This window comes from Phacochoerus africanus, chromosome 3 (genome assembly GCF_016906955.1).
Source record: "Phacochoerus africanus isolate WHEZ1 chromosome 3, ROS_Pafr_v1, whole genome shotgun sequence".
In the NCBI taxonomy this organism is placed as follows: Eukaryota; Metazoa; Chordata; class Mammalia; order Artiodactyla; family Suidae; genus Phacochoerus; species Phacochoerus africanus.
The window spans coordinates 33,540,992-33,564,383 of NC_062546.1; the positions used below are offsets into that span (position 1 = coordinate 33,540,992).

Genomic DNA, 23,392 nt, shown 5'->3' on the forward strand with positions numbered 1-23,392 from the left:
CTCATCATCTAAGACTTCCGTGAACTGTAATCTTTTTGCAAGGGTAACATTAAAGCTTACTGATCTCAGATCACCATCACAAATATAATAATAATGAAAAAGTTTGAAATATTGCAAGAATTAGAAAAATGTGTCACAGAGACAGGAAGTGACCAGGTGCTGTTGGAAAAATGGCACCAGTATCTTTGCACAATGCAGCGTTGCCACAGAGTTTCAATTTTTTAAAAATGCAGTATTCACAAAGTGTATTAAGTCAAAGCACAGTAAAACGGGGTCTGCCTATATGAGAAAGAGTAACGGGAAATTATGGAGAATTTTAATGTATGGTTAGTTAGAAAAGTTTAATAGATCTAAAAATGGATAGCTTTGCTTAGCTACATTTAGAAATATCAGCTTCCTCTTAACTCATTTTGAAAGTTCTCAAAGCATGTTTATGGATCTTTCTATAGGAAAAGCAGCATTTTTGCAAGCAAATTTTTCTCCTTAAAAGATTCAGAATGTTGTGCTTAAATTGAGCTTGAAATCTAGCCTTGACTTAAATATGACCCCAATGAGCAATTGTAAGTACATTTCATTCCCTGGCACAATAAGCAAATCTTGGAAAGTTAGGGAGCTAACCAGAGCTCTTCAGGAAAGTGCCTCGAAAATCCCCAGGAAAGGCCAGAACAGACTTAGCCCTTTTTGCTTTACCCCCCTTTTAAACGCTCATTTCCTTTCCAGCACTTACAGCAAAGTAGTCATTACAGGCGTCAGAGAAGCTCTATTTCATACTTCGAAATGGTGAACCTTCCCATGTGGTTCTAGATCCTAGCCATCCTGTGGATTTTAATAGGAACAGAAATTGCTCATTTGGGCTGAACAGGTGGTGGGTGTAACATGAAGTCCTGGGAAACAGCTGGGGCAGCAAAGACAGGCTGGCTCCTTCTGTTCAAGTTGATAAAGTGCAGACAGATTGTCCGTTGCCGCTGTCTTTCAGCTTCTATTTGGAGTGAGGGTATTGGGGCTGCTGTTGGTGGAAAGAGTGGAATTAAGACACTTTGAAGTTAGTAATAAGAAAAAGGGATTGGGAAACCAGGCAGACGAACACACTAAAAAAAGACAAAGTCATACAGAGGGTATTGTCCCCTAAATAATCTGTCCTTTGAAGAAAATCAACCCGTTTGGTATTCTTTAACCCTAAACTCTTACAACAGTCTATAAGGCGGCTACTAGTATAATGCCAAGTTCACCAATAAGAACCTTAAGTCCCAGAGAATGTACACAATTTTCCCAAAGTCCCTGAGCTCCTCAATGTCAGAGCTGGGACTTAAATGCGAGGCTCCTGATATTTCAAAGCCACTGCACTTGACCACTAAATTACATCATAGTCTATATTAATGAATGTTACTGTGCAGCAGAGCCCTAGCTCTTATTGAGTGCTGCCAAGTTGGGATGTTTGTAAGCTTAGTCTTTCCTGCTTTAGAAAGGACAAGGTGGTATTTGGGGAGGATAAAAAAAAAAAAGCCACACAAGCAAAAATAGGATTTTGATACAGTGTTTCCTTTGAAGTTCTAAGCCCAGGGCCAATTAATTTTGGGGTTCACAGAGATCACTAAGATACAAAATGCCCTGAGAAGCCTTGCAGTAAAAGGGTGTTTAATGCAGGAAAATATTGCATCACAACCCCTTCCAAATCACAGTGCCTTACAACCATTGCATCTTTCTTACAAGTTTGCAGTTCGGTTGTGTTGACCAGAAACTGCAGGTCACATACAGATCTGGTGCATATATTCATACTTTGGGGACCCCCACTGAAAGAGCAGAGGTTACCTGGAGAAAGGTTTTGTTATGATGTGGTCAGAGATGCAAGAAGCCAAGCCCAACTGCACTTCTGACTCGGATTTAAATTCTCTGCCTGGAAAGGGCGTGTCTCACGTTGACTCCCATCCTATTGGTCCATGCCCATCACATCCCCAAGCCCGACCACAATGGGGTGGAGCCACATCTCCCTCAGAGAGGAGAGAGATATAAGATGTGTTTACTCAGCATCAGCACATTCTACCCTGAGCCCCGATGCTCAGGTGCGGCACAAACTCAGCTGACCACACAACACCCTTCTTTGTTTTCGCCCGATCTCAAGATGCTATTGTTTCCCGAGTATGATTGTAGATCATTTGAGGAAATTTATGTCATGAAGTCTCCTATTTTAAAGTAGCAAGAATATGCTTTAATCAATAGAAATGTCAGAAGTTCCCATCGTGGCTCAGCGGTTAACAAATCCGACTAGGAACCATGAGGTTGTGGGTTCGATCCCTGGCCCTGCTCAGTGAGTTAAGGATCCGGCGTTGCCGTGAGCTGTGGTGTAGGTTGCAGACGTGGCTTGGATCCTGTGTTGCTGTGGCTCTGGTGTAGGCCAGTGGCTATAGCTCCGATTAGACCCCTAGCCTGGGAACCTCCATATGCCACGGGAGCGGCCCTAGAAAAGGCAAAAATAAAAAAAAATAAAAAATAAAAAAAAAGAAAGAAAGAAAGAAAAGAAAAAGAAATGTCAAATAGCCTCTGGTGTAATGCTTTTTTCCAAAGAAAATAACCAAAATACCAATGACACTTTGAATTTCAAAAGGTTCTTCGTGTTGAAGCAAGCAAAAATCTCAAAGTAATTGTCTTATAATAAAATGTCAAATTAAAACTAGTAGAAAAGAATTTCTTATGTAGTGTAGAGAAACACAGGGAAGACTTGTTTCTATAAACTTTAAAATAATGGAAAAATAAGAGTCAATGAGGGTTATAGAGAGATAACAAGAGAAAAAAATATACTAACACGTACTACATGTATAGAGTTCGTGTTCAGAATATATGTAGCACCTCTATAAATCAACAGAAAATCAGTTAAAAAATAAAATAAATCCTGGAGTTCCCGTGGTGGCGCAGTGGTTAACGAATCCGACTGGGAACCATGAGGTTGCGGGTTCGGTCCCTGCCCTTACTTAGTGGGTTAACGATCCGGCGTTGCCGTGAGCTGTGATGTAGGTTGCAAATGCCGCTCGGATCCCGAGTTGCTGTGGCTCTGGCGTAGGCTGGTGGCTACAGCTCCAATTTAACCCCTAGCCTGGGAACCTCCATATGCCGAGGGAGCGGCCCAAGAAATAGCAACAACAACAACAACAACAAAAAGACAAAAGACAAAATAAATAAATAAATAAAATAAAATAAAATAAAATAAAATAAAATAAAATAAATCCTGATATAATTAGGGCCATACAAACTAAAACTATCAACTATTTCTTTTAGACCCTTCACACCTATTTCATAAAAAAGATAATATATTCTTTGGTTGCTGGAAATGAGGGCAGGGTCTTTCTGAATCAAAATTTAGCAGCAATGGAGTTCTCATTGTGGCTCTGGGCTAATGAACCCGACTTGTGTCCGTGAGGACACGGCCTCCATCCCAGGCCTTACTCAGTGGGTTAAGGATCTGATGTTGCAGTGAGCTGCAGTGTAGGTCATAGACTCGGCTCAGATCTGGCATTGCTGTGGCTGTGGTGTAGGCCAGCAGCTACAGCTCAGATTCAACCTCTAGCCTAGAACTTCCATATGCTGTGGGTGCAGTCCTAAAAAGACAAAAAGGAAGATAAGAATAAATTAGCAGCTTCTACTAAAATGTAATATACATTCCCCTAGGCTCAGCATTTCACTTTAAGGTATATCCATCAGAGATACTGCCACATATACACAAAGACATGCAAGAATATTTGTTGCAAATTTATAGTAATAAAAAACTGGAATCAACCTAAATATCCATGGATGCAGAAATGGCAAAATAAATTAGCATACATCCATGCTATGGAATACTAGTTTGTAATTTAAAAAGATGAGTTATGTCTAAATGTAAGGACGTGGGGAAAAATCCAAGGATATATCATTAAGTGAAAAAAAAAAATGTGACAAAGTGGTCCACTGAGTTTGATATTATTTTCAGCATAGTAGAGCCTGGAGATTAAAGTGTGGCCCCTGGATCCAGGCTGCCTGTGCTCCTGTGGTCCAGGCGTCAGTCACTGCCCTGGGGACATCATTTAACCTCCCTTATTTTAGGGCCACTCCTGTGGCATATGGAGATTTCCCAGGCTAGGGGTCAAATTGGAGCTACAGCTGCTGGCCTACACCACAGCCACAGCAACTAGGGGTCTAAGCCGCATCTGCGACCTACACCACAGCTCATGGCAATGCCAGATCCTTAACCCACTGAGCGAGGCCAGGGATCGAACCCTCATCCTTATGGATCCTAGTCTGGTTCATGAACCTCTGAGCCATGAAGGCAACTCCCAACCTCCTTGGCCTTGGTCTTCACCGTCGTAACACTGGTGCCTAGGATTTTTCTGATCAACAAATGGGTAAATTGTGCTAAGTGCTTAGAAAAGTCTCAGGTACACTACAGGTGTTAGCTACTTATGTAGTTAAAAATAAAAACATACAAACTGAGATAGAATGACCTACCTACATATACTGTACAGGTCTGTGTAAATAAAAAGTATAAAGTATAAGAGATTATTTTTTTAATTTCGAACTTTGGTAACTTCAAACCAGAAAGTGGGTAGAGGAAGAAGCAGAGAAGTTGGCTTTTCCTTTGTGTGAACAGTTAGAAACACATACGGATATTATTTGACTATAAAATGGAAGCGATAGTTAACATTTTATAAGTTTAATCCATCGAATTGGTCTCCATCCCTATAGTTATAGCTTCTCTGAAATTATAATGATGTGTATGTTATAGACTTACCTTTCGTTGACTCCATGATCTACCAGTATCTTGATTTCTATCATATAGTCGATTAAAGCAGCAATTTTCTTTCCCATATTCAATTTTCAACTCATTTTTATTGAATGAATCCTATGTTCTGGGCACTGAAGTACATAATGTCATTTTAAAAGTTAATATGCTCAAGTTGGGTTCCCAGGAAAAGAGAAACACTGGAACAACCAACCGCTTGACAGAGTAAGTGCTTGGGCCAGAGATGCAATAAGGAGCTCCGGGGAAGCCTAGAGAGTCAACTATGCCACGGAGACAGAGCCCTGCACAAAAGCTGGAGTCCATGCAGCCCCAGCTCCAGACACGGTTGAGGCAGTGAAGAGGCTGGGAGGAGGGGAGCTCTGGAAGAGGAAGGAAAGCGAGGTGCAGGCAGGTGCAGGTGTGTAGGAAGGCTGGGAGCGGGGCTGGACGATGCCTCCATGAGGCAGCCAATCGCTGCCTCCTTACCTCTCCCAGGGCTGGTGGGGTCCAGCTATGACCCTTTCTCAGGCAACTGACCTAAACAGATAAAGTTCACCACAGCCCTTCCAAACAGTACATAATAAAAAGAAGCACCTGATACCTAAACTGATGTCCAGTGACATTGCAAATGAGCCTGTTCCTATATCGACAGTCTGAGCTCTGAACAGAAATGAAAACTGGGGCCAAGAGAAGGTCTGTAAGGTCAGATGTTGCCTTTCCTCATTTCATCGGCTTTCAGCTGACTCTGCTTAGTGTCCTCTGAGGAAGCGACACCCACGTGACCGAGCAATGAGATGGTGGCAGCTCTGGCCCCAAATGGAAAGGGCGTCGTCCCCAGCCCTCAGCTTTGGGAAGTGAGCATGAAAAAAATATATACATGGATTCTTTCCGTAGTTAAAAAGGAGCTTATGGGTAAGCAGCCCACAGCCTTATGAAAATGCTCATCTGATGTGCTAGGTTAATTTTTTTCTAGATGCCCATTAAAATTATCAGTCACTTCAAATTTTCCCTTCCCAGAGTAAAGGTACAAAGGTTGAAGTGTCAAATGAGGTTAAATACTGCTGTCTTCATAGCACCATGTGAAGTTGTAAATATCCTGCTGATTGGACCAACACGGATAGGTTTGTGCCAGTTAAGCCTCAGCACTAGCCATTAGATGGGTTAAAATGTAATGTTAAAACGGAATAAAAGAAAGAAAGCAATATTTTGAACGTTGTAAAACAACATGTCTTTTGACTTTTATTGTCAACGTGCTGATTTAGTAAAGAATAAAACAGCCCTGAACCATATCGGGATTTTATATACTCTTATTTAGGGAGCAGCAAGCTACATTTCCACTTTTCAAAATGAAGTGGATTTCAATACAACTTTATCTTCTGAACTGAAATGCTCAGTTTTAATACTGAAATGTGATAAAATGAAGTTAATAATAATGTAATAATTGAACATGATCGTCAATAACAGAATATATGTAACTTATTAACACTATATTTTTAACAGGTTACAAATGCCAGTTCAACTAAAATACACTAGGGATTTACTTTGTTACCATAGGTCTAAACTCTTTCTTTCTTCTAAAAGAGATGTGATCATTGCTGTTAACTATGGTGAGGTCAGTTAATAATAATAAAAAAATATATATGCTTAATATGTTGTGCATCAACCAGGTAACTTTACTTGATAACCCATTTATTGTCTAAAAATGCAAAATGACTTGTAAAGTAGAAATTCATTGCTGTAAAACACGTTTCTCTCCAAAATACATGCTCGTCCCCAACCGGAGGCATTTCCTCTGAAACCCCCCAACTGATGGTTCTCAATCAATCACGCTCTTAAAACAAATTTGTCAATTGAAATAAAAACATCCAACACTGCCTCTATATGGTACTGCCTGTCTGGTTAATCATGCAGCTATTATGCAAATCTTAGAAAAGTGTCTTTTCATTTAAAAAGAAAGAAAAGGAAGAGAAGAACCCTCCGCTTGCAGAAGGCCCAGAACAACTGCTGAAATACCGAGGTTAGACGTGTTCCCCCAATTTCCCTTTCACCGACTGACTCAGGAAGGAAAGAAGCAGTGCAGCGCACTCTGCAGAGTCTGGCGACCGGCGTAGACCTCACCCAGCGAGGTTGGACGCATATGGACGCCATTTGTAACCAGGGGAAGGAGCCCAGGGGTCAGCCTAACCTTTGGTGTCTGCCTATCCATCTGTTTTCACATTAGTTGCAAATTATAGAATCCTCCAGACCCAAATGACCATAAATCAGGACTATGAGCATGTACACTTTTCCCATCTGTCATAAAACAATGAATTAAATTCATGCCTGTCAAAATAGGCTGCAGCAAAATGGCCTTCTCCTGCAGCCCAAGGAGTACAAAGCTGCGCCTCACCGCTGTAATTTATGACCTCCGTGGGGCTTTGGGGTGATTAGGCCTTGGCCCACCAACACGCAGAAAAACAGTAGGAACTCCAATAACTCCAAATGGAAATCTTGGGTCAAATGTATCAAACAAATCAGAGAGAAATCTATTTCTGTTTGGAAAAGGAGGAGATATATTACATGTTTAGCGTTCATGCACCACGTTGGAACTTTTGGCTATTCGGTATTTGTGAGTTTTGGAATTTCTCGCTCAAAGAGTATCACCAAAGGACATGTAATGTATTAGACATGAGCCATTTTTAGCCAAATAAAATATACAACGGCAAGCAAAGAGGTTTTTCGATGTTAACATCAACATATTTGTGCAAATGATGTAACTGAAAATTTTCTAGGTAGACCTAAAAAAAGCAGAACTTTAGTGCTGGAAAAATACACTGGAAGCAAATGAAATATGTTAGCCATAGGAACCCAACAAAGGTAATAAAAAGGTGGGGGAAGCCACCGCGATAAGCTGGACAGACTTTAACTGTGCCGTGCCCGCTGCATTTTCTATCAAGGCCGCCACACAATAAAGGTTCCTTTCAAACTTCCCTTCTGTAAAACTGCCTTCAAGTCAAAGACAGCTTGGCATCTGACAGCAAAGGGACGGAGGAAAATCAGCACAAAATGCAAAGCAGGCAAAAAACACTGACGCTCGCAAACCAAAAATATTGGTCACAGTCAGACGTGATGAAAAATTAACGCACGGAGAGGCTCTGGTCCCGGGGAGGCGTGGGGAGGGGTTGCAGACAGAGGCGTGTGCGCCGCAAACTCATCTGGCGGTTCTGGCCCTTGTCCCCGCTTAGAAGCTGCTGAGCGCCTGAGCTGATGTTGATCACAGAGGCCCGCGGGCGTTCGTTCACTCAATCTGAAAGTCGTATTTCGCCCAACACCCCTGCTGTATTAGAAATGTTCGGCAGGGTGAGAGCCAGGGAAATGAGAAGATGGCGAGGCAGCTCTGAGGTCCTAGATCTGGTTAGTGTCCAGCCGAGAATTATTGCGGCTTTAAGAGAAATTCCCCGGGCGCCCCGTATCCCTTGCAGGGAACGGCACCCGCAGCCAACAGCCGTTCGCAGGTCGGCGGCAAAATATTGTTCCTGCCAGGGGTAATGATGCTCCGTCTTCATCTCTGATCACCCGGTGTGTTCCCACAGAGCAAGGGGAACCTACAGCGATGGGGCGCGGCCTCGACGCCCAGCGCTCAGCGACACTTTATGGGTGAAATGCCTTTGCTTTCTTTATTGCCTCTGCACATGGAGGGGCCGTCGAAGGATATTGTGTTTCATGCTGGTGGCAAGGTGCACCGCCGCTTGGGGAGTTTTGGAAACTCTGCACTAGTGCGGCGGTGTACTTGCCTTAAAAAGATCAGCGAAGTTAGAAACACCGATTTGATAAGGGTATTCCGAAGGGTAAATTTTGGAGCTTGACAGAAGCTCAAAGTGGTAGGTTCTCAATAGCTCAGACCCTTCTTCCTTGAGATCTTCTTTTTCTTCTTTTCTCCTTTCTTTTTTTCTTTTGTGTCTTTCTTGGTCTCTGCCTCTCCTTTCTCTCGTCCCCCCCACCCCCCCGTTTGCTTTTCTTTCTTTATCTTTTCCTGTCTTCATTCCTGCTTTCTTTCCATTCTGTTTGCCTTGCTCCTAAAATGAAGGCTAATCACTCACGCATGGATACAGTAATTCAGCCGCTGAAACGGAATAGTTCCTGCCCATAGGTAGAGTTTTATGAAAGATTGAGATATTAAACAAGACGTGATGCACTTAATTACAGCCAAGATCATTGGTGAGAGTGAAACCTTCTGGTTGCTCTAGGAACACAGAGTGGCGAGGTGGAATCAGATTGCATATTGCTTTTTCTGTACCACTAAACTCAAAGTCCCACCCCAAACCAGACGGAGCAATCAAGGTCGTTTTCCTGTAAGGCACATCATAGGAGTTATCATTATAACCACTGCTTTATTACTTCGTACCCAATAAAGGGGCTCAGGGTTTGTTTTATTGCAACCCTGTATTTTTAAAATGGGAAACCATAGTAGCTCTTATTATGTGAAACTGACCACCAATAACTACAGGCTCATTTTATTTGAGGGAGAATTTATTAAATAAGAACATATGTTTGAAAGAGAAGAGAAAGTGCCACTGAGTTTCTGTTCTCCCATTTACTTTTCAAACCCAAGGTTACAGAAGCCACTGGCAACTGATTAAACCTGGGTCCCGCCATCTGAATCCATTGCCAACAGCACTCATCAAAATCAAGTGGCAAAATTAAAAAAATAATTAAAACTCCTGAAGATAAAGTTGCAGATGGAAATGGTTTCAGGAGGGCCGAACAAAAAAATCTTACAGAATGGAGAGAAGTCATTTCATTGTGTTTACTTTAAAAGTGGTATACAATTTTTGCCAGTTCGATAAATACACACACATCCACATACGCTCCTGCCAAAACTTAGATCACAGACACCAAACAAATACATATTAGCAGATTTTTAGAATTTGAAGAAAATTACCTAATGTATCTAGATAAAAATTTACATCTAGTTCACAATAAGCCTATTTTCCTTTCTAATCTCTCTCTTCATGCATCTGGGTGTTGATAAAGCATTGTTATTATTATTATTATTGGTTTTTAAAGTGTGATTTCTTTTTCTTTTTTAAAATTAGAGTTGATTTAAAGTGTTGTGTCAATTTCTGCTGTACAGTAGAGTGACCCAGTCATACATCTATATATATATATATATAGATAGATAGATAGATGTATATATATATATATATACACACACATACATTCTTTTTCTCATACTATCTTCCATCGTGTTCTATCCCAAGAGACTGGACAAAATAATGCCATTTGCAGCAACATGGATGCAACTAGAGATTGTCAGATTAAGTGAAAACATGTTTTTTTTAACTCAATGCAAGAAACCATTTTTTTAAACTCTCCATTTTCACATGCTGTTGGTTCTAATTTTGGGTTTGGTTTATTCTCACACCACAGTTGCAAATCTGGCTGAATCCCTGGTAGATTCTTGAAACTTTGAAGGGAAGGAGGAAAACCATGTTTATTGTTTCAGTCTAGAAGGTGATGGGTGAGCACACCTGAGCAAAGAATTCATGAAAATGCGGGGGTGGGGGGGTGGGGGTCCTGCACTTTCACTGCTCCTTTAGCAAAGGGGTGCCTGCGGGAGGGAATCAGAGCTTGTGGGGTCAGGATTTCAACCAAAAATCTCTCAAAAAATTCTTCTTCACTCTGAGAGGCACAGAAAGCCCTGACCCAAGCAAAGCCACACACTCCACAGGCCCCGAGGCAAATACCCAGCTGTCCACGGGCTGCGTCACAGGCGGACTCGGCCATAGGATCTTCATTGCCCGTTATTGGAAATTATTTATTTGCCTGTTTTTGGATCCATAATATTTTAAATGTGAAGTTTGGCCATTAAATTGTGGCCAGTGAGCGAACCCTGGGCAGCAGCGCGGGGCAGGAAACCCTGCCAGAAAACCGTATAAATCCCGGCTGACATGGGGCAGACAGGAAAGCCAGGCTCGGAGCCACCCCCATGGGGACAGCAAATTGGGGAGCCATCCTGGCTGATAGCTGGGGCAGGGGGAGGCTGCAGGGCACAGCGGGATCGAGACCCAGGAAGGTGCATGAAAAGGAAATTGACTCCCCGAGTTAGTGCTAATACAAGGTATATGCAAATCAAACAAAATAATCCGTGGGACTTAGGAGCCATGAATCTGCAAAAGACCTAACCATCCTCCCTAGGATTATTTTCTCACCCATATGTGCTGATGAAGCTGCAGCGTGTGTTGTTTTTGCGATGTGTTCCTCTTCCTATCTGTTTTTGATCCTCGGGTAAACCTGGATGAGAACGGCCGCGCCAGCGGACAGGCGGGGAGAGCGTTAGTTCCTCAGCATCTCAGGGGACAAAGCTGCCGTATGTGTTTATTTCTGGAATTAACTGAGTTGGAACAATAAAAATGTGTGCCATTTACCGAGGGCCTCTTATAGGTGAACTTGAAACGCCGGACATTTCTACCATCACATAAAAAGAAAAATAAATATAAACCTTCCCCAGCCGTTGACACGGAACTTCTCACATTCGATCTGATCTTCACAACCAGTGGGAGGAGGAATTCTTGGGAAGCTGGATTTTACCAACAATGCTGCCGCCTTGATGAAGGCATTTGCCCGAGTTCCCAGACATCGCTTCCGAGTCACAGACCGTCCTTGCACCATCCTGCAGCAGGAGGAAACTGCTGGAAAATGCCCTTTCTGTCGCACAGATTACCTTGCCATCTGCTGTAAGCCTACTCACTTCTTTCTCTCTACTGCTGATCCTTTGCTGTTCTTTCCACATCGACGGGCGTTTCTTCCTGGAGTTTCTATGTCCCAATTGTCTGAGGCTATGGGATCATGTTAAAATCCATTTCGTGCACCTGATCTATGACTTTTGACCTAGTCTTTCTTTTTTCTTTTAATTTTATGATCGTACCTGCACCATATGAACGTTCCTGGACAAGGGATCAGGTCTGAGCCACAGCCGCAGCAACACTGAATCCTTTAACCCACTGCACCAGGCCGAGGATAAACTTGTGCCTCTGCAGCAACCCAAGCTGCTGCAGTTGGATTCTTTTCTTTTTTTTTTTTTTTTTGTCTTTTTTTGCCATTTCTTGGGCTGCTCTCATGGCATATGGAGGTTCCCAGGCTAGGGGTCTAATCGGAGCTGTAGCCACCGGCCTACACCAGAGCCACAGCAACGCGGGATCCGAGCCACGTCTGCAACCTACACCACAGCTCACGGCAACACCGGATCCTTAACCACTGAGCAAGGCCAGGGATCGAACTCACAACCTCATGATTCCTAGTCAGATTCGTTAACCACTGTGCCACCACGGGAACTCCCTGCAGTTGGATTCTTAACCCACCGTGCCACAGGAGGAACTCCTTCTGTACTTACAAAGCACCCTGTCCACTCCAGCCTAGCACCCTGCCCTGTGTGGGATGGAAACAGCTGGTTTCCCACCCCCTCGTCTGGCGCTGTGGGCAGTTGGATTTGATCCCAGGGCAACCCGCTCAGGGCTGTTGAGACAGTAGAGGAGAGGAAGCAGCTTGCGCTATGATCCCCATGCGAAGGGCATTCTTGCAGGACCCAAGCCCATTACTCACTCCCTGCCATCTATGCTTGCAGAATAATGCTGTGTCCCAAAGAGAGAGACGGGGCAGCTCCGGGAGAGGCCATAGCATAGGGCCCCCGGGGACTTGGGAGTGGGGATGTCTATAGGGTCACCTGGGATGTCAATTCAGGCTACAGCCCTAAAGCCCAGTCCTCCTGTATATCAGGTACTGGTGTCTTTATGGCTGACTTTCCCTTTTCATCCAGACTGCACGTGCCACATGTCTGCTGTCACTAGGCTTCTGCCTCCTGCAGAGTACAGCATCACCGTTCCTTCAAAGCCCCCATTTGACATATAGAAATCAAGTGAATTAGAAACCCATGCTCATTATCAGACAAAACTGTAATAGTTTATTTCTCCATTAAGGACAAGTGGAAGCTGTGGGGGTCTTTAATAATAATTTAATTGTTGTGCAGTTTCGAATGATGTACAGGGGCCACGTTTAGTATCTTTAGTTGAGTGAACAAACACGTTTATCCACAGTGACTGTAAGAAAGTGGATTATTGAGGAGGTAACCACAGGAAGGTCCAGGAGGCCTCACTCTCGCCAGCCATGTGAGCACTGGGAGACAGAGAGGCTGGGAGGGGAAGCCAGGTTTTGAACACGTGAGCCGTTCTAATAATGGTCTGAAGATATTGTAAAGCGAAAGGGCCATTGTCACCAAGTCTCTAGCAGTGTAGTATGATGTTTTGCTCATTCTAAATAAATATTCCTTTCGTTCTTTGTTTTATATTTGCAATTTTCTGTTCTCCCTCCCTCTCAAATTGTATAAGCTTCAGACCCCCAGAAACCCCATCAGTCTGTGGCTGATGGGGAATTTTGAGAAGCTACACCACGCTTAAAACCTCACCAAGTAAAAAGTACATGACTGGGGCAAGTTCAAGTCCTCATTAAAAATTGAGGTGGCGGGGGTGGGGGGGAGGAACTAGCATATTTTATGTGGAAGATTTATACACATTCTTTGCTTAAATTTTTTCTGAAAGGATCGTATTTTATTTTTCTTATCGTAATTGTGTAACATAAAGAACAGGCAATGAAAATCTCAGCAATCGCTCTAAGAATACCCCTAAGTCTCCTGGTTGCTCGGCAGCGCACACATGTGCTGTGATGCAGAAACGGGGGTGGAGGTTGCTCTGTTCTGTGCGCTGCCCCTGGGACGCTCTGCTCTGATTCTGGAGCCAGATACCTGGGGACCCCGGGTCCTACAGGCCATGAAGAGATGCACTGCCAGGCATGTGGGCTGCAAGGCTCAGCCTGTCCTTCCCACTGCAGGCTAACCATTTACACTTGACGGTTGCAACGCCTGTCAAAGCTGTCTGCGCCATCCCGCGTGGGGCCAAGTGTGGATGTGTTTGCGGAAGTGCCTGTTGAGTTTCTTAAGAATGAGGGAGGGTCTGCTTGCCTGGGAGCCCATCCAGGGGGTAAGTCATTTAGCTGGATCTCCAGCTACACAAACAATTCAGACTGACCGAGCTGCCCAGCTGTGTGTTCAGAACAATTGCCCCTCTGGTTTCTGTTGAGGTATCTGCCTGTTTTGGTCCTGAGGACCTTGGTGCTTTGGAAGAAGCCTGTCCAGCTGTGCGCTGCGACGCCCCTTGCTCTGGGTTGGCTTGAGGTTTCCTCAGGACTAGAGGCAGTTTGTGCATTTCCGAGAGGAACATCTGGGAAGTGATGCTCTGTCTCTCTTAGGATGTCATATCAGAAGCTCTGTGGTTTATTCATCCTAGTGTGGGTGAGGTTGAGCCCAGCAGCAAAAACAGAATAAGGGCTGCAGATTAGATAACAATATTGTATTGATACTAATTTCCTGAGTTGGATATTGTGCTAAGGTTACTTATGAGAACTTTTTCTTTTTTTCTGGCTGTGCCCACGGCCTGTGGAAGTTCCCAGGCAAAGGATTGAACCTGTGTCACGGAAGTGACCCGGGGCCGCTGCAGTGACAAAAGCCAGATCCTTAACCCACTGAGCCCCCAGAGAGCTCCTGAGAACTTAAAGTAGACACTAAAGAGAACCGTGTGTACTCCAGGACAATAAAGGAAATAAGTGAAAATGCTGACATTGAGAGAATATGGGTAAAGGTATAGAGACGGTCTTTGTACTATCTTGAAACTTTTACTTAAGCCTGAGATTATTTCAAAATAGAAAGTTAAAAGAGTACAGAGAAAACCCATTGGATACCACAGCAGACCTAAAGGAGCGCTTCTGTTTCCACCCACTGGGTGTAACCCGAAGGATGTCTTATCTAAGCCACATTTTGGATCCTGTTTTCAATGGGGAATCAATCCATCAGTCTACAAAGCAGTTTCTGTACAAAAAGTGAAGGATGAAAAATTACAATCGCCTGCTCAACCTCTTTCCGAACACATGGCTTTGAATCAGTTTTCAACTTTGCAAAGACCGACTCAAATATGTTGAAAGACCAGGTGCCAAAATATGCAATGGAAAGGACTGGTTAAAAGGACATAAAATACACACGTGAACCCTTTGGTCCCCATTTCACTGTCAATCTGCCTGCCTTTGGGTGGAAGCTGCTTTCCAAATTTTGAAAGGGGAACGATGACCAGGCTGGGACAAAATTCCAGAACATGCTGGTGGGACATCAGAGCCAACAGTGATCCCTGAGGTGACTGGCTTACAGTTGTTCCCCTCACATATGATAAATGTTTAGGTCATGTTCAAGATGTTTGTTTTTAACAATTTGCCCAGCTGAACTGGAGGAGGGGAACATTTTCCCAAGAATCTCAAAGACTGCAACAATTTTTTTTTTTTAATCACAGTCCATAACTTAAGACTTTTTAAATCACAAAGTGTGGGTAAATTAGAAAGCCGGATAATACATGCAATTGCCTTCATGAAATGCTTAGATCATCCCATGGTGACTGCTTTCTCAAATCTGAAGTGTATTCTCCCATGAATCCCACATAGAAAGAGCGCTAGAAACCCTCTTGACCTGTTCAGGAAGGCGTTTTGAAGCAGCTAAAGGAGCAGCAGAGTTGGAGTTGACCACATTTGGATCTGCTGACCAGTCCTGTCATTTACTTTGGGTCAAAAGTCACATGTGGCATGACAGCTCCATAAGGTTGACCAGGTTGTCTACTGCAACAAATGCACATGGCCGAGAAGGTGGGTGCACAAACCTGGCCCACACTCTGCCCACCTCATTATGCATTTGACACAGCTGCACCAGCCCTAGAAAAGGGGCCTTGTTGTCTAACTGATCCTGTCAGAGGAGGCGTATCCACCCGGAGAGGCACCTCTTGGCAGTTTTCTGAGGAACACATGCAAGTGGACAACAGCACGGAGAGGCCCCTGTGCACATACTGGCTTCAAGGCCCTCATCCCCGAGGTGGGACGGAGCTAGTAGAGGTTCAGACTCCACCTAGGGGTGTCGATGGCCATGTATTTGAGAGAGTGAAAAACCAGGAGACAGCCCCGTAGAGCCAATGCAAGGGAAATGGCTCATTGTATGATGATGCACGAAAGGGGCCAGGCCATTAGAACTACATTTTCAAATAATACTTAATGATTTTTAGGGGAAAATGCAATTAACAGGAATTCATGTTAATAAAAGAATCAGAAATGTATGCTCACAAAACTATATGGAATTATGGGTGTTACAATACTGACAGTACTTTTCTCTAAGTTACAGGAATATTTATGATTTTTATGTTATATGTTATTCGTTTTCTGGTTTTTTTTTTTCAAATTTTAAGATAAGAGTATATCATTTTAAGAGAAAGGGGTTGTAATGAGCAAATGCTAACCAAAACGCTCATGTTCTTTGATCTAGGGATTTGACTTCATACTGTTTATTCTAAGGAAAAAAAAAGAGAAATATAGCCAGACATTAATTAGCCACCAAAACCAAACCAAACCAAACCAAGACAAAAAAACAAAAAACAAAAAACAAAAAAACAAAAAACAGCAACAGCAAAAAACAAAACAAAATAAAACAAAAAAACTGTGAAAAGGGGGAAACAGAGAGAGAGAAGTGGTTAAGAAAGTCATAGTTCCTTCATGTTGCAACAGAAGAAAGGCTGGGGGAAAAATGTAATTGTAATGTATACATGTAAGGATAACCTGACCCCCTTGCTGTACAGTGGGAAAAAAATAATAATAAATAATTTAAAAAAATAAAAAATAAAAATAAAAAAAATAAAAAAGAAAGTCATAGTTCCTGCTGACGCCTGCATGAATGATGTTTTTATCCCTATTTATTCTTAGCCTTCTTTCATGCTCACGGGGTTCTCTGGGACCATGTGTGCCTGGCTGAGGGAAGAGAGAGGAGAGAAGTTTGCTTGTCCAATGCTGGGTGTCACCTATGAGACTGGCATCCGCACTTCATTTTTAAGCGTATTTCCTGAGAAAGAGACATGACAATCCAAAATTATGGAAAGAAAAACAGGACACGATCTGCGCGTACTCTAATACTTCAGCTATGTAAATACAGAAATACTGGACACAGAGCCAGCATTCGAGGCAAAATTGGAAGGAAAGCCTAAAATATCACAAAGGGTATCCCTGTGAGGGAATTTCGGACAATGTTAATCTTATTCTTCAGGGCACTTTCTGTAGTTTCAAATTATTCGGCAATCGGCACATATTAATTTAATTACGGGGATTGGGGGGGGACGTATTTTCAAGATAAACCCCCCCATATGGGTTATCTGACTTAGTTTAGTGATATTATTTCAATCTTTGTTTCAAAATGTGTCTCACCAGGTGACAGTTTAGAGATGTAACTGCGACTGTGTTTTGAGGACTGTATACAATTCCTTTGACAACTGGGGAAGCTTCTGGAATACTGCGAAGGTGGGTTAAAAAAAAAAAATCATGCTTATTCCACATAGTTTTTCTTCCTTAAGGCTTTTTCTCTCCTTCCTTGGTATCGCAATTCTGCCGAACATCTATAAAGTTTTACATGCTCATAATGCAGATATCTGTAGGATTTTTATTTGTTATTTGTTTTCCAGGTCTGTTTCATCTGTAAGAGGGTACGACAAACTTGTTGAGGGAGGTCCGGTTGTGGCTCTGAGGTTAATGAATCTGACCAGCATCCATGAAGATGCAGATTCGATCCCTGGCCTTCCTCAGTGGGTTAAGGATCCAGAGTTGTGGTGTAGGTCGCAGATGCTGCTCAGATCCTGCATTGCTGTGGCCAATGGCTTCAGCTCTGATTGGACCCCCAGCCTGGGAACCACCATATGCCCTGGCTGCAGCCCTAAAAAAAAAAAAAGCTTGTTCATAGCCTGTGTTTGTGTTGCTGCTAAGGTCTTACCTGGAGTGAAGTGCACCTGTCTCCTACCTTCGAGGAAGGCGAGTCTTGGGAGCTGTCCAGTGTGGAGGGAGCTGGGGGCTGTAATGGCCAGAGACTGCAGGGGCCGCTCCTGGGGGAAGCTGTGGCTGCAGAGAAGGGCAGCTTCTCCCCAGACCAGCAACTCGACATGGCCACGTGGGCCCTGGTGGCATAGTACCAAGTGCCAGGCCCTGGCAGTAAAGGGCTCAGCGGGTGGCCATGGTTTCAGGGAGCTGGCCAGGCTTGAATGGACCAGGGGCCTGAGCTAGGTGCTGTGGCAATGACCACCAGCCCCCCACACATGGAAAAGGGACTTTTCCATTTGCCTTGAGTTACCCCTCATACTCTCTGGAATTGGGGGGAGGGATGGAGGTCGAGTCCCCCCTGAAACCCACAGATCCTACACTGGTGAGTGAGAGCACAAGCTGTATTTAATTTGATACTTTAAAAAATAAAAATAGAGAACCTTGGCATTTTTATACCCTGAATATCATGGGAAATTTATGCTGGTCTTAATAAATAAAAAGCACTTAGTAACATAAAATGATTCTAAGCCATAATGAATAACCATAAAGTATAAAAGGCAATCCCTGAAAACCCTGGTCAGAGGGCTGTGCTGAACAATTAAAATCAAGACTGTGGAAGCCGGAGTTCCTGTCATGGCACGGTGGAAACGAATCCCACTAGGAACCATGAGGTTGCGGGTTCAATCCCTGGCCTCGCTCAGTGGGTTAAGGATCCGGTGTTGCCTTGAGCTGTGGTGTAGGTCACAGACTTGGCTTGGATCCTGCATTGCTGAGGCTCTGGCGTAGGCTGGCAGCTGTAACTCTGATTGGACGCCTAGCCTGGGAACCTCCATAGCCATGGCTGCAGCCCTAAAAACAAAAGATGGAGCATGGGCTAGTAAATGAAAAAAAAAAAAAAGACTGTAGAATCAGAAGGCACTTTTTCTCCCACCAAACCCAGAGCAGAAGTGGTGCCTCCTGAGATTGGACGCTGCCCGGAGGGAGCCCCTAGGACCTCCCACCAGCTCCTCAGGGCCCACTGGGGCTTCAAGGAGGTAGGGTCTTCTTGCTGAACATTCTATAGAAACTGCAGAGCAACCATGACTTTCCCACATCCACCTCCTTTTCCTTGTCCCTTGAGGGTCCAGGTCCCAAACATGCCTCTCCAGGACTGTCCCTTCTGCTGACTTCCAGACTGACAGAAAGCCACAGATCCTCATGTGAACAGGGGGTAGGGGAGAGAGAGGCAAACATGTCCCAACCTCGGGAAGTTTAGAAAAGTAATCTGGAGCATGTGCCATGCGGCACCCCAGTGTGTCTGGGGAAGCAGCCTGTGATCAAACACATCAATGGCCCTGCTTCGAAGGTATGAACGGTCCCTGGGGGAGGAACCAGGACTGACTGCCTCACATCGGCTCAGGCCTGTCTCAAGAGCTCTGAAAAGGTTTCTATTTCTTGGAGATTCTTGAGGAAGAACAAGGCGTCATGAACCTGAATCTCATCTGCCGGGACCTAGATGTCCAAGGGAGAGCTCAGGATTACTATCCCTAAAATAAATCTCCTGAACGTCATCCCTAAAGTTCCCCCCACCCACCCAAATTCCCATCTCCCTCGTTGGTCTCTTTACCAGCCAGGTGGCTTCTCGCTTCCTGTTTGTTGACTTTACCGGCCAGTCAGTGTTAGCTCTCTGCCACCACGGGATCCGATTTACCAGCCCTCAGGCTATGGGCTGGGTTGCCGGAGCTTCCTAATTGGAAGTTCATCCACCGTCCTGGATTGCAGATGGAGGAGACTCTTAAAATATAAATCGGCTCATGTCGCTCCCCTGCTTCCAAACCTTCAGTGCCTCACAGGATTTCTCTTCCAAGAGCATCCAAAGTCCCAAGCAAGACCTCCTAGGCCAGCTGGTCACTCCATCTCTCGGGCCCTGCCCTCCACCCACACTGGCCCCAGTGCTCCCGTTTGCATCTGCCAAGTTCTGTCCTGCCTCAGGGACTGGCACTTGCTGTTCCCTCAGGGGGACTCCTCTTTTCCATCCCCTCTCAGCTCAGGTGGCATTCCCTTAGCACAGCAGAAATTAGCACAGCATTTTAAGACAACCTTACTTTAATAAAAAAAGAAAAAAGGAGTTCCCACTGTGGGTCAGTGGGTTAAGAACTTGACAAAGGATGCAGGTTCAAACCCCTGGCCTCACTCAGTGGGTGAAGAATCTGATGTCGCCACAAGCTGCAGCAGAGGTCGCAGATGCAGCTCTGATTTGACCCCTAGCCGGGGAAATTCCATATGTCATAAATTGGGCCCTTAAGAAGAAAAGAAAGAAAGAAAAAGGAAAGTGTTTCTCGAAGATACTCTGAGGCAGTCCCACACCCATCTCCACTGCTCCCTTTCACATGACCTTGTTCCAGTCTGCCTCAGCACCGGTCCCCTGGTGTTACTGCTCATCTCTGCAGAGTTCAGCAAAGGCCTGGCCATGGGAGGTGAGGAACAGAAAGAAACCCCAAAACAAAACAAATGAATGATATGGAAATTGAAGGTAATTCATTGCAAATACTCCCAGTGCCCTGCACACAGCAAATACTCCTTAAGTGGGAATTAAGGTCCTTACTGTGTCCAATTATTGAGGCGTCGCCCTCACCATCATCAGGAAGTCAGGGCCTTGGGTGTGTGGGGTCCACAAGGGCATTGATGGGTGGGGACAGGGCGGGCTTTCTGCTCTGTGTCACCCACTTCAAAATGCCAGGTAGAGCTGACCCCCATGGCTTTGACTCCCCTTCCCATACAGAGCAACCATGAGAAGTGTGATCTATGGGTCTTGAGGCTTCTTTCAAGAACTCTGGGGACTTCTAAGTGGGTAATTAAATCTTGAGAGATTGGTCTCGGGCATTTCATTCAGCTCAGAAAATATTATACTCATTGATACTCACCATACGGACCTCGGAAGAGGAATTCATTGCCTAACGATTAAACTTCACATATGTTACAGATTAAAGCCCATATATCCCGTGACATATTTAGATAACACATTTCCCAATTCTTCTGCTGTGCAAGCCCACGTTTCTTTTCTATCAAATCAGATTAGTTATCATCTTGACCTCCTGTATGCTGCCTATTCATCAATTTTTTAAAATTCCATCCAGTGGAAAAGGAAGAAAAAGTCCGGTCCCTAAAATCACAACGGTTTCTTTGTTTTATTTAAGGTGGACGAGAATGATTTCAGATTTTAAACGTTTTATCTGAAAGGGAATTAAATGAATCAACTGTGTTTGTAGGAAGAAAAAAAACTTTGCATTGGCTTCAACAAGGAAAAGATACATTGCCAGAGAATGTTATTATATGCGGTAATTTAAAACACATATCAAATCTACTTTCCTCTAATAGAAAGGACACAGCCTTTCTGAAAATGAAAGGGACATGAAAGATATGTTTCTCGCGCCGTTTGATGAAATGTTTGACAGAACATAAAACCCCTGAGAGTCTTTGGGTCTGATGCTCTCGGAGGCCATTCGCCGTGATTTCTGCTCTTGCAGTTGCTTCAGGATAAAGTATGAGCACTCACCTAACGTGAAAAGTCAGATCTGACCATCTGGCTCGATTTCAGCACCATCTTCAAAATTTCCTCTCGGAATTAAAAAAAAAGAAGGAAAGAAAAACCACTGATTGAGTAGATTTATTAATACAACGGAGAGCGGGGTCATGGAACTAACTGGGTTTAATGCAGAAATGTTTGAGAAACATACTTTTCATCACAGTTGTGTAGCCAGTCCTACAGTAAATATTTAAATGTATGTAGGGATCCTCTTAAAGATTCTCAGAACCCCCTGAACCCACTGAGGCACAGTTTGTAGCAATTATTACTTGACTGGGCTAGAGCTATAGTTTCGCTTCTAAAGAATAGTTTTAAGAAACAAAATGGGAGTTCCCGTCGTGGCGCAGTGGTTAACAAATCCGACTAGGAACTGTGAGGTTGAGGGCTCAATCCCTGACCTTGCTCAGTGGGTTAAGGATCTGGCGTTGCCATGAGCTGTGGGGTAGGTTGCAGACATGGCTCAGATCCCGCGTTGCTGTGGCTCTGGTGTAGGCTGGTGGCTACAGCTCCAGTTAGATCCCTGAGAACTCCATATGCCGCGGGAGCGGCCCTAGAAAAGGCAAAAAGACACACACACACACACACACACACACACACACACACACACAACAAAAGAAACAAAATGGTTACTGTAAATAAGGCTTCAAGTAATTTTCCAACATTTCATCTACATTTTTGGCATTTTATTCCCCATCATCCTCACTCCCATGTTTGAGTCATTGGCTCAGATCTCCCACTGAGCATTTACGTCCTCCCAGAATCCTCCCAGCCAGGTCTCAGGGCCACCATTTTTATACATGAGAAAATGAGACTCAGAGAGGTTTATTAACTTGTCCATGCTCACACAGCTAGAAAGAGGCAGGATTTTTATTCCAGGACTTTTATTTGCAACCCACCTTGGAAAAACATGCTGGTTACTAGCTTGTGTACCAACATGCAAATTTTAGCAGTTAAGCCGCATTTTCTTTTTTCTGTCTTTTTGTCTTTTTAAGAGCGGAACCCAAAGCATATGAAGGTTCCCAGGCTAGGGGTTGAATGGGAGCTCTAGCCACTGGCCTACACCACAGTTCACAGCAACACCGGATTCTTAACCCACTGAGCGAGGCCAGGGATTGAACCTGGAACCTCATGGTTCCTAATTGGATTTGTTTCCACTGCACCGCGACAGGAATTCCTAAACTACATTTTAATGTCTGTAACATAGACCACCGTTCCTCAGTTCAAAAATGGCTCTCCCTGAACAAAAGGGGATTCGCGTGGTTGAGGGTCTCCTCTGTCCATGTAGGTCTCCAGTTTCCTCACTGTACTTTTATAAATATCATATCATATATGCCTCACTGTCTCTTCGTTTTGAACCTGTTTTAGAAGACAATGTGGTTTTCCCGGTGCTAAAAAGACTGTTAAGAGCCAGAACAACTCTCTCAGAATCATCAACACTCTGCAGAAAACTGCGGAGTCAAGCACGTCAAAAATTTTGCCCTTGGATTTAGTATTCGATCCATCATAACAAGCTGATACATGGACTTTGAATTCCCAGAAGAGGCTGCTGCCATTATTTAAAGAAGTGGTTACTAATGACTGTGTTTAAAAGTGGACTCTCGGGAGTTCCCGTCATGGCTCAGTGGTTAACGAATCCGACTAGGAACCATGAGGTTGTAGGTTTGATCCCTGGCCTTGCTCAGTGGGTTAAGGATCCGGCATTGCCGTGAGCTGTGGTGTAGGTCGCAGACGCGGCTCGGATCCTGAGTTGCTATGGCTCTGGTATAGGCTGGCAGCTATAGCTCGGATTAGACCCCTAGCTGGGAACCCCCATATGCCGTGGGAGCGACCCTAGAAAAGGCAAAAAGACAAAAAAATAAAGTGGACCCTCTTGAGCCCTGTGGACACTTTTTTCCACTGAGAGGGGCTGCAATGGAGCAAAGGTAAGGAATGAACCATCCATGGCTCCTCTTCTGTAGTGGGCAGGTGGCTGCTACCACTTCCAACAGGTTAAGTTTTTTTTTGTTTTTTTTTCCTAGGGCCGCACCTGTGGCATCTGGAGGTTCCCAGACTAGGGGTCTAATTGGAGCGGTTGCTGCCAGCCTACTCCAGAGCCACAACAATGCCAGATCCGAGCCATATCTGCAACCTACATCACAGCTCATGGCAACGCCAGATCTTTGACCCAC

General features: G+C 44.2%; 1 long non-coding RNA gene across 1 annotated transcript in view; it reads left to right on the plus strand.

Moving 5' to 3' along the window:
* LOC125122102 (uncharacterized) overlaps positions 1-17,414 on the plus strand; it is a 32,173-nt gene extending 14,759 nt beyond the window's left edge. The window contains exons 3-4 of the long non-coding RNA XR_007133697.1: positions 17,060-17,149; positions 17,311-17,414. This is a non-coding gene — a long non-coding RNA (uncharacterized LOC125122102). The remainder of the gene's footprint in view (positions 1-17,059; positions 17,150-17,310) is intronic.
* Positions 17,415-23,392: the final 5,978 nt, after the last annotated feature.